Genomic DNA, 13,168 nt, shown 5'->3' with positions numbered 1-13,168 from the left:
TATATATATATATATTTCTTTTGTGGGGAATGTTGTATTTATATAATTATGTTTTTATATCTGCAGCGTGTAACGAAAATAATTTCCCACTGAGATTATTAAAGTATTTCTGATTCTGAAATAACTGTTGGGTGCGGTTCGATGAAACCTTGCAGTCAGGCCGCTGTGAGGAACTTGTAAACTTTAGTTCAGAAAAAAGGAAGAAGCATGAATACCGTCACTGTATCCCTAACCTAACCTTCGGATGTTTGCGTTTCTACCACATTTTAATTGTGCTCTGAGCGAAAGATTCCGTTTAGCAAATTTAGATGCCCAACTAAGTCAAGACGACAGACGCTCACAACATCTCTTCTATAAGAACTCCAAAGGACTGTACACATTATGCACAAACACATCAGATAGACTAGGTAATATAAAACAGCTTCTTTATTGACTCTAATGGGAAATTCTATATAGTTTGCATATCTTATGTTTCAACCTCTCCCTTACATCTGGAGCTGCTGTCTTACAGGAGTTGTCTGGACCAACATGATCTCACATACAGAACCTTCTGAAAGTATTTAGCCCCCTTGAACTTTTCAACCTTTGGCCAAATTTCAGGCTTCAAACATAAAGATATAAAACTGCATGTTTTCGTGAAGAATCAACAAGTGGGACACAATCATTAAGTGGGACGAAATTTATTCATTCTCTTTCTTTTAAAAAACACATTTTTATTTTGGCCCTCTTCTTGTGTTAAACTTCTCCCTCCTTTTGGCAAAAATATCTGTTTATTTATTTTTTCTTTGTCATTAGTGGCCATGATAAGTTCAGTTTAATATTTTTTTTTATGTATCAAACTTTAATTTTGAGTATTTTCTTTATTGCCATAAAGACAAACCTAGAAGAGAACATATGATGGTCTTGGATAACAATTTGTCAACTTCCTGAAAGTTGTTAAAATCTAAAACCATTTCAGAAGTTTAATGACAGAACCTGAATCATCTGGCACAGTCTTCTGATATTTTATCCTCAGGACCAGCTAAAGGCTTTTAGTAAAAAACATATGAACAGTATTTTTTAAACACTGGTACACTTTTCAGACTTGTAAAACCACGTTTTACCTTAAAATTAAGTAAAACATTAACAACAGCTGGACAAACATGCAAACCCGTCATCACCTTACAGCGTAACCTTTCATAGTCACATTCGTGATCATTTAAGAAACTCCAAAGGTCGGAGCTTGCAAAATTCCCTCCATCATGTATATTCTAACAGCCTTGTAGGAGGAGTGCAGCGACAGATACAACAGGACAACAACACTAGTATTGGCTTCTGGGTAAATTGTCTTGGTGTCATGCAGAAACTGGATTTCAGGCTGGCAGGAAAAGCCAAGTGGAGGGATGGCAGAGGCTCCAGAGGTGAACATCAAGAGAGAGGGTGGACCATCCTCCTCTTCTATAAGACAGAACAATAGAAGAATATGACTGTTAGACATGGAAAAAATACCCCTGATGTATTGTACAAAGTAATTTTAAATTTATGGAAATTGACTAAAATGCAAAAACAGACCTTTAATGTCAATCAGCCAGTCACTCCTAAAGCAGACCAATTGGTTCTCCAGAACGCGCTGATTGCTGCCCTGAGCAGAATAGGCCACTGTGGCTCATGTCCCTGGCAGTGAGGGCTTTCTCCTCACACACGGACATGTCAGGAACAACAGCTGGGTTTTTCTGGAGCTCTTTCAGTAGCCCCAGAATCTTGAAGCCCTCTGCAAACCTAAGAGGCAAGGCAAGTTTATTTCTAAAGCACATCTAATGTACAAGAAAATTTCTACAAAAACCTTAAAGCAAGGTACAGAGGACATTAAAAAAGTACATATAAAAAAACAAACATGATTAACAAACAATTTATTAAAGGAACAATAAGCATTATTTTGACACAAGGTTGTGCTTTAGCACTGTCTGTAGACCAAAACAATTATGGGTGCTTTCAAAGGCTGCCTGCACCGCGGCGTGGTGACCACTCTGCATTTCTCAGCGTATTATTAGCATGGTGGACCGCCAGGCTAATATTAACTATAGACCTGAGAACAGGTGGGTCTTTAATCTGGATTTACATAAAAATGTTTTAGCTGAGTCTGGGAGGTTGTTCCAGACATGTGGAGCGTAGAAGCTAAATGCAGCTTCTTTAGGTCTGCTTCTGACTATGGGAACCGGTCCAAATTGCATCCAGATGACCTGAGAGGTCTTAGAGATTTATATTGGATCAGAAGGCCAATGATAGATCCTGGTCCTAAAACAATCAGAGCTTTATAGACCAGCAGCATAACTCAAAAGTCTGTCTTCTGACAGTGAGGGAGCCAATGGAAAGACCTCAGAACCAGACTTATGTGGTCCAAGGGTTTGTTTTTAGCTAGGGCTGAATGAGCTGCAGATCTCTATTACAGGGGTTGGACAATGAAACTGAAACACCTCTCATTTTAGTGTGGTAGGTTTCATGGCTAAATTGGACCAGCCTGGTGGCCAATCTTCATTAATTGCACATTGAACCAATAAGAGCAGAGTGTGAAGGTCCAATTAGCAGGGTAAGAGCACAGTTTTGCTCAAAATATTGCAATGCACACAACATTATGGGTGACATACCAGAGTTCAAAAGAGGACAAATTGGATGCACATGGTCCTCCAGAATGGAGGACCATGTGCATCCAATGGTTCAAACTAGTGATGGGTCCGGCAACACCGATGCGTCGGCGCATGTGTCGAGCTCATAGAGCAAAACCCGTGTCGATGCGCGTATCGACACGGGAAAGTCACGTGACCAATACAGGAACTGTTTCGAACTGACTGACGCACCAAACTGTTTCTGTTCCCTCTAAGCTGCACGCGTGTGCATTTGCGCACAGCAAAGATATGCTGCGCAGTAAATAAAATCCAAGTTGAACTGTAAACAAAGTAACGGTTAATAATGGTTCATTTTTAACCATGTTGCAACTCTGGTGTGATGCTGTACCACAGTTTCGCTCTGTGAGCGCCAGGTGCTGATCGGAGCGCACCACTGATGGATGGGTTGGGCAGACGCCTTTATGGTTGGGCGGGTTGCGCTGTGCGTCTTTGTTCTGAGCGTCGTTTCAGAAAAAACGGCTGATCTACCCTTAGTAGAAAGCTGCTACTCTGAGTAGTTCGATCAATCATTGAACGTGAGCATGAGCATTGAAAGGACATGGCAGCAAAAAATTTTTAATAAATAAATAAATATAAAAGCCAGTCCACAAGCATCCTCGTTCACATTATTTATTGACTGTATCTAAAAAAAAAAAAAATCAAATATATGTTTAATTCAAATGAAAATATAAAATAATGCAATGCAACATACAATGATTTAAATTGTATTGTGTATACTTGGTCATCAAATCAGTGTCAGTTAACTCTGTCAACCAGGTTGGCTGTAGGGATTTTAAGGTCCAGCAGGTGTCAGTATTCAGTGGCACAGTATCAATACAGTTTGGCAATGTGTTGAAACGCTTCATGACGCCTCATCGACCCATCACTAGTTCAAACATTGTATCCTGAAGGAGGTGCCGTGTATCAGGATGAAAATGCACCAATACACACAGCAAGACTGGTGAAAGATTGGTTTGATGAACATGAAAGTGAAGTTGAACATCTCCCATGGCCTGCAGTCACCAGATCTAAATATTATTGAGCCACTTTGGGGTGTTTTGGAGGAGCGAGTCAGGAAACATTTTCCTCCACCAGCATCACGTCGTGACCTGGCCACTATCCTGCAAGAAGAATGGCTTAAAATCCCTCTGACCACTGTGCAGGACTTGTATGTCATTCCCAAGACGTATTGACGCTGTATTGGCCGCAATAGGAGGCCCTAAACCATACTAATAAATGATTGTGGTCTAAAACCAGGTGTTTCAGTTTGATTGTCCAACCCCTGTTTATTTAAATGGTAGATCTGTAAACATGCTGTTACAATAATTAGGCTGACTGCAGATGAATGAAGGACTAGTTTCTTCAGGTCCTGCAAAGTAATCACACATTTCATCTGATATTCTTAAGGCTGATTTTGTAATTGCCTTAACTTTTTTCTTAAAATTTAGGTCTGAATCTGTCACTAAATCCAGATTTCTGGCCTGGTTGGTGGTTTTTAGAAGTATAGATTAATATCCCTGTCCATCAATCTTACTGATAAAGGCACCACAACACAAGTATGCTAACAGAAACATGGAGGAACCCATTTTTTCCCCTCAGATCTTATGACAACATCAACACCTTTGTTAAGATAAGAGGGTGTGAATATTTTACTGGTCGTGGGCAACTCTCATAGGTCCGTTGACAATAAACTTGACAGCGGAGCGAACTAGGGAGTCCTTTTTTCTCCAGTTTGGGACATGCCTAAGGCAACCCTTGATGCTAATGCTGTCTGCAGCTTCTTCAATGGCAAAATTAGCCTCATTGGTGATTTCACTTTCTTTTGTCTGAATAAAGATGAATACACATGAGTCCACCCAGCCTCTCCCCCAGTGACCGCTGGAGATAGGCACCAGCAACCCCCGCCACCCCATCAGGGATTAGGCGGGTCTGAAAATGGATGGACGGACACATGAGTCTCACCAATAAACTCATACTAAGTGCATGTCTTTGGACAATGGAAGGAAACCGGTGTGCCTGAAGGGGGCCACATATACACAGGGAGAACATGCAAACTTCACACAGAGGCTTTTAAGCCTCATCTGTGGTAGGCCCACATTACCCAGGACTAAGCATTTTAAAAAGTATTGAAGGTGACAAATGACAGTTTATACTCATACCTTGATTAGCTGCTCCCGGAGTTTGTGATCATGCAGAACTTCTGGTCTGAAAGGGGCCTTTGGAAGCCCGCAAATTGGTGAAACAGCCCTTCTGAGAAAAAATGGTGGGCAACTCCTCCACGGACAACACAGACTACTTGCTACAAAGTAGTACAACTTTGCTTCCAATGCTGCAGAAGAAACATAAAAGGATGGTTAGTTAAATGACTACCCAAGACTAAATTCCTCTGCTTAAAATAGACTGAATTCACTAGAATGAGGAAGGCATGATTAAAAACGAACCCTGACATACAAAATACCCTAGCACTATGTGACGTTTATTTGATGGCTGGCTGGAGAAATACTCATGTCCACTCCACTGATCAGCTAAGACAAAATGGCTTTTAGGGTAACTCTGAGAGATGGGAAGAGGAGAAAGATTAACTGTAATGTAACAATTCTATAATCTTATTTTAAAAGTTTTGGTTTTTTGTGACCAGAAGTTCAATTCAATTTATTTAAATGTTATTTATATAGTGCCAATTCACAACACAACCTTGTATAGGCATATTTAAATTTTAGATATCTGAAATTCCACAGACTGGCGACCTGTCCAGGGTGTACCCCGCCTCTCGCCCATTTGACAGCTGGAGATAGGCACCAGCAACCCCCGCGACCCCATGAGGGATAAGCGGTTTGGAAAATGGATGGATGGATGGATATCTGAAATTCCAATTTAATTCGTCATATAATCAGTAGTGGATATATGTAATGTAATTTCTACTAGTAGAAATATATTTTTGATGTCAAGAATTATATATCTGGATATCTAGAATGTTTTATTTATTTTTTATATCTGAAATGATGATGACTAGTATTGACTGGATTATGGAGATCTGAAATTAGATTTCATCCTAGTCGGAATTCAGTTTTAGACATCCGGAATGTTTATTTTAGATTGGAAGAATGTTATTGTAGATGTCTGTAAATGAAAGCCCTATACACATGAATGGGGAAAGTGACGTAATTTGTACTACTTTGAATTATATTCAAGATATCTGAAATATTCATTTTAGATAGGACAAATGTTATTGTAGATGTCTGAAATGTAAATTTTGACTAGGAAGGAATGTATTTGAGATGTCTGGTATACATATTCAGTCAAGCTAATAAATGTTAAAACGGCCTGCCATACCCTGCACAGTACATGGCACTTGGCCGACACCGGACCCAGCGGTAAATGTATGGGGGGAGGGGGGAGAGAGACGCATGCACCTCGACTAACAGCAGCTTAAGCAGCCTATATCCCGCTCTCAAGATAAAAGCATCTACTAAACAGGCAGCGCTGTGGCCACTTACTCAACACAGTAGCTCTTTAGCACATAGCAAGCTGCTGCGTGGGGGCCATAGGTTCGCCCACTTTGCTTGCCTGTCTGAAAATATTTAGACATCTAACCTCACACCATTACAAACATTCCTCAACGTGAACAAAGTTAGTAAGCGTACAATTTATTGTAAATATCAACAGAATAGGCTAATAACATGACACCAATTATTTTCAACCTGTTTTATCTACTTACCGACAACTTCACCGCTGTTCCCTCTTGCTGGTAAAAAGCTGTCTGGCCTGGGGAGTGCCGAACAAGACTTCTTTGTCAGAAAGACGTCGTTGGTGTAGACACTTGTCAATCAAACATGTCTGACCAATAGAGAAGCACCCGCCCACCACGGTACGTTTGTTCCAAAATGATTCAATCGAAAAAATTTGAACTTCAAAACTTTTTGAGCTTCAAAAAAAAAAGTGATTCAAACGAAAAAATCTGAACTTCAAAACTTTTTTCACTTAAAAAAAAAATGATTCAATCAAAAAAAATTGAACTTTAAAACTTTTTTCTCTTCAAAAAAAAAAGTTATTTAATCAAAAAATGTTGAACTTCAAATTTTTTTTTTCTTCAAAAAAAAAAAAAAAAAAACAACGAAAAAACACATTCTCTTCAATACCTTTTTATTGACGGGTAATTTTTTTTTTGCATTTAATTTTTTTTTTTTTTATTGAAAATATTTTTTTTGATTGAAACAACTTTTTTGGAATTGAATGATTAAGACACAAATGTCCTACCCATGTATACCCCAAACGCAAAAAAAGATTACTTCAATCAAAGAAAACATTTTCAATTAAAAAAAAGTGTTCAAATGCAATTTTTGGAGTCTCAAATATTTTATTTGCATTCAAAACTATTTTCTATGATTGAAAACGTTTATCTTTTGATTGAAGTGACTTTTTTTATTGATTCCCTTGTTTGTTTGTTTGAAGCAACTTATTTTTTGATTGAATGATAAAGACACAAATGTCCTACCCATTATATGGTCCAATCAAAAAACAATGCTACTTCAATTAAAAACATTGCTTCAAACAAAAAAAAACTGACTTCTATCAAAGAAAACATTTTCAATCAAAGAAAATCAGTGTTCAAATGTATTTTTTTGAGTCTCAAATATATTTTTGGATTCAAATACTTTTTTTCTTTGATTGAAAAGTTTTTTTTTAATTGAAGTGAATTTTTTTTTAATTGAAAATATATTTTTTGATTGAAGCAACCTTTTTTTTGATTGAATAATAAAGACACAAATCTACCTTCATAGAACCACAACCTGCTTTAACTGGGAACCAACTGGACTCTTCATTGCTGGAGATTAGTCTCCCTCTGCTGGTGAAAAGATAAACTGCATGATGTCTGATTATTAAACCCATTTGCTGCGTTTTTAAATGATCCAAACATGTCAGTGATGATAAAAAGTGAGCAGAACCACAGTCAGTTCTAAGCTTTCATTTATCAGGACATGAATAAAAGATCATCTGTTCCTCAGCAGCTCTTAAAATGAGGGAAATACAACAGCAGCACAGATTCCATTGGGTCATTATTTAGTGAACAGAACCAGAAGCAGAACCCTGAAGCAGTGAGTGAAAAACTAAGTCCATCCTTTCTGCTTCCACAGCAGGTCAGAGGCTCAGTAGCTGCAAGGAGCTGCTGATCACATGACAATCTGCACTTTAACCATTTTTAGCCCTTTAACACTAAACAACAATTAGTTGATGCTTTGGTGGAATTATGGCATCAAAACAGAAACAGAAAAACAAGATAAAAACCAAGAATCCACTAAAAACACAAACTAACACCAAATAATGATAAAAATCCATCAAAGTAACAAAGTAAACTGTAGTCCTTAATATCAGCACACTGCTGCTGCTAAAATGAGCCGTTGTTCTAATGCAGATTATTACTAGAGCTCCTAGAGAATTATTGTCGACAGTCTCTGGTTAAAATCAGCATCAGCTGAGGATGTTGTGAAGATCCAGGTTGAAACCCTGATTTCATTTCAAACCATCAAAGTGAATTTAAAGTCAGAGTCAGAGAAAAGAGCAGAGAGGAGGCAGCTTGGTCCAAACTCCTTCTTTCCACCTGCAGCTGTTTTCCAGCTGTTCTCCACAGGTGGAGGCTGGATGTTTGGGAGGAGAGAAGCGGCACATTAAAGCTCCAGATGTTCACAGCTGGATTCTTCCCACAGCAGCTGGAACAATTGCACAGATGAAATGATTGAGTCCTGAAAAATGGGATGTTTGGATGTGATCAGGTCTGCAGATGCCACTGACTGGGATTTGTGAAGAAAATGTCTCTCAGAGCTGTGAAGAGCTGTGCTTCTTTAGAGGGAAAGCTCTGAAATCTTCACTCCTCCCATCCAGTGGTGTTCAGGTGGGCTCAATGGAGCGCACCCAGCAGGACTTGATCTGAATCAACTCCATTTGATTTCTAAGCACAAAGAAAAAGCCTCTAACAGTTCTGTGTGTATTGATGGAAAATGGCTTTTAGTAAAAAGCTCCAAGTGTGGATCAGATTTCTGAGCTTCAGCAGCAACCAGAACTGTTGCTTAAAGCTGAAGTTAGAAGTCAGAGAAAAGCTGCAAAAGAAAATCAAAGCAGCGACTCAGACGTTCTTTCCTTCCATGAAGCTCATTGATTGTTGGCAACACATCACACACAGCACAGTAGAAACATGAAGCTTCTGCTTTTAAAAGCAACTCATGGCTTTCATCTTTTCAGCTTTTAGTGCAACACAAACATCTGGACTAAAACTGATGTGAGAGCAGCTTCTGGTTCCTGAACAACGGCTCTGGAACGTTGATTTCTGCACTTTTCCAGCATCTGGAACATTCCAGCTCCACAGTTCACATGTTAGCTTGCTGTCAATGTTGCTAGTAAACCTTTAGTACGTGTTCAGTGGACAATTTGGATTCAGCTTGACAGGAGAACACCTCCAGATGTTACTCAACACATTTCATGAAGATATGATGTGGAATTTCACATTTAAAGCTCATCAACATGTGACTTTACAATTCTATTGATCAAAACTGCTGAGGTTTACATTGCCACACTATGTACATACTAATTACACAGAAAATAAAACAAGGTCCAGAAAAAGCTGAACTAGAAACAGGTAAGTATAAAATGTTGAAATGATGAAGAACATTTCCATAGTTTGCTGCCACAGAACTTTGGTTCCAACAACACAATAGACGGTTCCAGCTGGATTCCCTCAGAGCTTTCAGGACATCTTCTTGTCAGCCTAGGCACGGCTCATGGAACCATCTGCCACACGTGTCCCTGGATCTGCACAACAACTTACAGAATATACACATTAGGGGACAAGGAGGTGGCTTTTGCTGGCTTCATACTATTTTTTCATCGTCACATTTGGTTATTGAACAACTACAGAACGGGTCAAGTTATGTTCCAGAAAATGAGTTTTTATCAAATCAATAAATGATTAAAATCTGGGAGTCAGCCCCAGGTAAGATGGCCGCCACATCAGCTCAGCTACTGGGAAGCTTAATGAAATGAACTCAAAGAATTTCACATGTATTGTTTTCTAGATTTCTGTGGAGGTAAATGTTCTTCATCCAAACACTGACTTCTACAGCCAATCACTTTACTACCTTTGGAACACAGAGAAATGACTTTTAAAAGTCACAGCTGCTTCTTTGATGAAGTTATCTCAGTAATATGTTCATAGGAAACTCTCCTGAAGTAATCCCTGGGGATTTTCCCTCACCACATCATCATTATCATCATTATCTTTTTTACAGTGTATCCTAAAATACTGATATATCTATAACAATGGCACATAAAACATGTGAACACAAATCGCTTCATTTCACATATTCCACTAAAACAGTACATCCAATAACATCCAATTAAAGGTGATATTATTTTTTCATTTTAAAACCCTTGATGATCTGCTTTCCCTCAATGACTGTTAGACCTGTATTTTTACTTTATGCTCTAAAACTAAGTAAGTTCACAGATTCACAACGTTCTGAATAAGCATTGTTACTGAGGTACAGGTATACAAATGACTAAATAATTACAAATGCTAATGCGAGTGAGCAATCAGGCCTTCATCTGACTTAGTAGCTGACTAAGCTGGCATTTAGTTACCTGCAGACAATCTGAAAGCCGTCTACTGTTTTCATGTTGCAGATCCTGCTGAGGATTAGCTGAATATAGCATGATCACACGTCCATTATGACACCATGAAATGCTCCACATGCTGAGGATTCAGTTACTAAACGGCAGAAAATCAGCACCAAACAATACATTTACTCAGCCAGTTTGTAACTGGAGGCTCTGGCTGCTTTTACCATAGAACACAAGGAGCAGTTGTTCCATGAATCAAAGTCTACAATGGCAGAAAATAGGTAACATCACCTTTATGGTTCCATGTGTTCCATCCACTAAGATCAGCTCCATGTTCAGAGGTCACACTACCACATCTTCATAGAAAACAAGCTTCCATCCTTTTCTATTGCTGCTATGTGTTAAACTACAGGATCATTGTTATCTGTCAACATCCAGATCATATTTATAATGAAGCAATGCAGTTTGCAGACAATCCCAATGAAGTGTGACAGAGTTTGTGAAAACCAAATGATCTGCTGAAGCTAGATGTGGCCAGCAAGGCAACAGGGATGCAGCTACGCTGTTTTTCTCTGCCCACATCATCCAACCTATTGCTGGGACATTTACAGTAAAGCTTAACACTTCAGGGCCAACCTAAAAACCTGCCTTTGTTACACATGCAGAGAATCTTTATTACTACATATAGACCAACATTTTAAGCTCTGCTCATTTTGAAGAAGATTCTTGACATTCTTTGGAAGAGTTAAATGTGACAGTGATGTGTGTTTGAAATGTGAAATAAATGCAGTTTATGTAAATAGTAAATGGTTTCATATTTATGAAGGTGTGCTGTGAATCCTTGAATAAATAGCTTTTTACCTCTTGGTGCACCTTTTAAATTCTTTTTTGTCTGGGCCATCTTTTCAACTACCTTAGTGATTTCAACCAGATGTTGACAGTGAACACCTCATGCGTATACGGAGCTCTAGAATGATTCCAGTTGCTTTATGTCGTTGCCGTTGCTCTCTCTAGCTGCCCTTTTGTCTTCTAATGCTCCAGTTTAGTTCAACTCTGGCTAGATTTCACCGTGTTAACTCCAAACTTGTTGCAGTCCGCCCTCATCATTCTTCCTTCAGCCAAGATGCGGCTGACACTCATGTTTGTGTGGAAGCAGAATAATAATCAAATAATAAGAAGAAGCTGCTGCATATGTCTCTATGCTTGCATCCAAAGCCTTGAGTGAAGGCGTATCATGAAGGGGAGAAGTTGCCAGGTTCCATATTTCATAAACTGTTTCTGTTGGGACTCAACTGGATGGCGTAATGCCCAAAGCTTCTGACCACAGATGTGCTTAATGCCACAATTTCTGCCATGCAGTGAGAGGCGTTTTAGTACCAAATGTTTCCCTCCTACATGCACTCTGGACTGGAAACACTGAGAGCTACTTTTTAGGATCTGATTGAATGTGACTTTGTAAAGAGCCTTGAGATGACGTGTTGTGAACTGGCGCTATAGAAATAAAATCTAATTGAAGTGAAAACATTTTAGTGTGGTTATTGTGGAGCATTACCTGATCACTGCTTGTTCCACAGGCTAAAAAACATTCTTTGGGGATTTAACAGGACATAAAGTTTCTTTTTCTTTGTCTCTATGTAACTATAAATGTCATCAAATAGTCGGCTTTTATCACTTCCATGCGTTTCATATTCCACATGACATAAATGTCTTAATGTGGGCGTGGCCAGCAGATTTTGTAGCATCTCCCTAAACAGAGCTTAGACACTGAAACAAGGTTTACCACTTTGCAATATACTCTAGTTGCATATTCTATATATTAGCTCTACATGGCAATATTTAGCCCTAAAATCCCTGCCTGGTCCTACCTGATGCCGTCAGTATTTGTTCACCCAGAGCAACTCTTTCCTTTTCCAGGTTCTTTTTGATGGAGAAAAGCTGATGGCTGGAATATTTGGAAAAGCTTTCCTCACTTCCCTTGTGATCTAAAAAAAGGCAGAATATTAATTTTGTATTCTTTGTAATATTCAATAGTTTGTTTCTGTTGTAGTTCCATATTTCTGCCAGCAGGGAGCGTATTCACAACTACAAGCTCTACGCGCTTCTTCTTTTGTCTTTTTTCTCTTTGCGCTGATGCCGTTACTGCAGTTTAGAGAGAGTTAGAACAGGAGGCGTCAATATAACTAGTTACTAAGTAAATACTGATTAAAACTGTGTTATATCTTGAGTTATTGATCCTAGGAGATTATCTGCACCTGCCAGGAGGGTTTTTGGTTGCGGGACATCACCGTGTTGTTGTGTTTTGTCGAGTGAAAACTGCGGTGAGTAATGATGATTAGCGCTTAGCATAGCATGCTAACTACTGCTGATTCTGGCTGATTGCTCACTGATTTCATGGAGAAAGTATCTTTGTTATATTGTTATGCTTGCAGACGATGTTTAAAACCAGCTGGAGACAGATGAAGGTATATGAGTGAATTGAGGATGTAAAAAATTGTGTTTTGTGTAAATTATCTGTGTTAATTGAGCTATTGCTGCATGTCATGTGATTTGTACTATTACTATATGCCAACTAATGCTATATAGTTAAGCGAGCTGGTTTTATGAGCTAAAACAAGCAACAGTGTGCTTTTGAGTTATTGAGAGACAGTAATTTAATGAATGATTAACAAACATGATTGAAATGTGATTTAAAATAATTCATATACACCATTTTGTGTGTGTGGGCTGTTTAAAAATAAATTTTATAGCTTTATGTGATAGTTTGTCAATTTGAATGGTTCACGTTCATTGATTTAAGATTAAAAAGAGGATAAATACTGTACAGTTGATTTGGGTAAATGTATAAAAAGAGAAAGAGATTAATGTAAAAGCTGCTGCTCTATGCAGGTTTTTTTTTTTTTGTATGAGTCGGTTTT

General features: G+C 38.6%; 1 protein-coding gene and 2 long non-coding RNA genes across 3 annotated transcripts in view; 2 read left to right on the top strand and 1 right to left on the bottom strand.

The window, feature by feature from the left end:
• The window catches only part of LOC118561876 (kinesin-like protein KIF20B), a 366,850-nt gene that overhangs the window by 145,428 nt on the left and 208,254 nt on the right, over positions 1–13,168 (top strand). The window lies entirely within an intron of this gene.
• On the bottom strand, positions 409–6,619 carry LOC118561886. Its single transcript, XR_004930336.1, has 4 exons — positions 6,361–6,619; positions 4,802–4,971; positions 1,552–1,758; positions 409–1,437 (listed from the first exon to the last, which is right to left on the bottom strand). It is a non-coding gene; the product is annotated as an uncharacterized LOC118561886 (long non-coding RNA).
• The window catches only part of LOC118561891, a 53,505-nt gene continuing 52,855 nt past the window's right edge, over positions 12,519–13,168 (top strand). The window contains exon 1 of the long non-coding RNA XR_004930342.1: positions 12,519–12,571. This is a non-coding gene — a long non-coding RNA (uncharacterized LOC118561891). The remainder of the gene's footprint in view (positions 12,572–13,168) is intronic.

This window comes from Fundulus heteroclitus, unplaced genomic scaffold, assembly GCF_011125445.2.
Source record: "Fundulus heteroclitus isolate FHET01 unplaced genomic scaffold, MU-UCD_Fhet_4.1 scaffold_75, whole genome shotgun sequence".
NCBI lineage: Eukaryota > Metazoa > Chordata > Actinopteri > Cyprinodontiformes > Fundulidae > Fundulus > Fundulus heteroclitus.
This window is presented reverse-complemented; position numbering and strand designations above follow the sequence as displayed.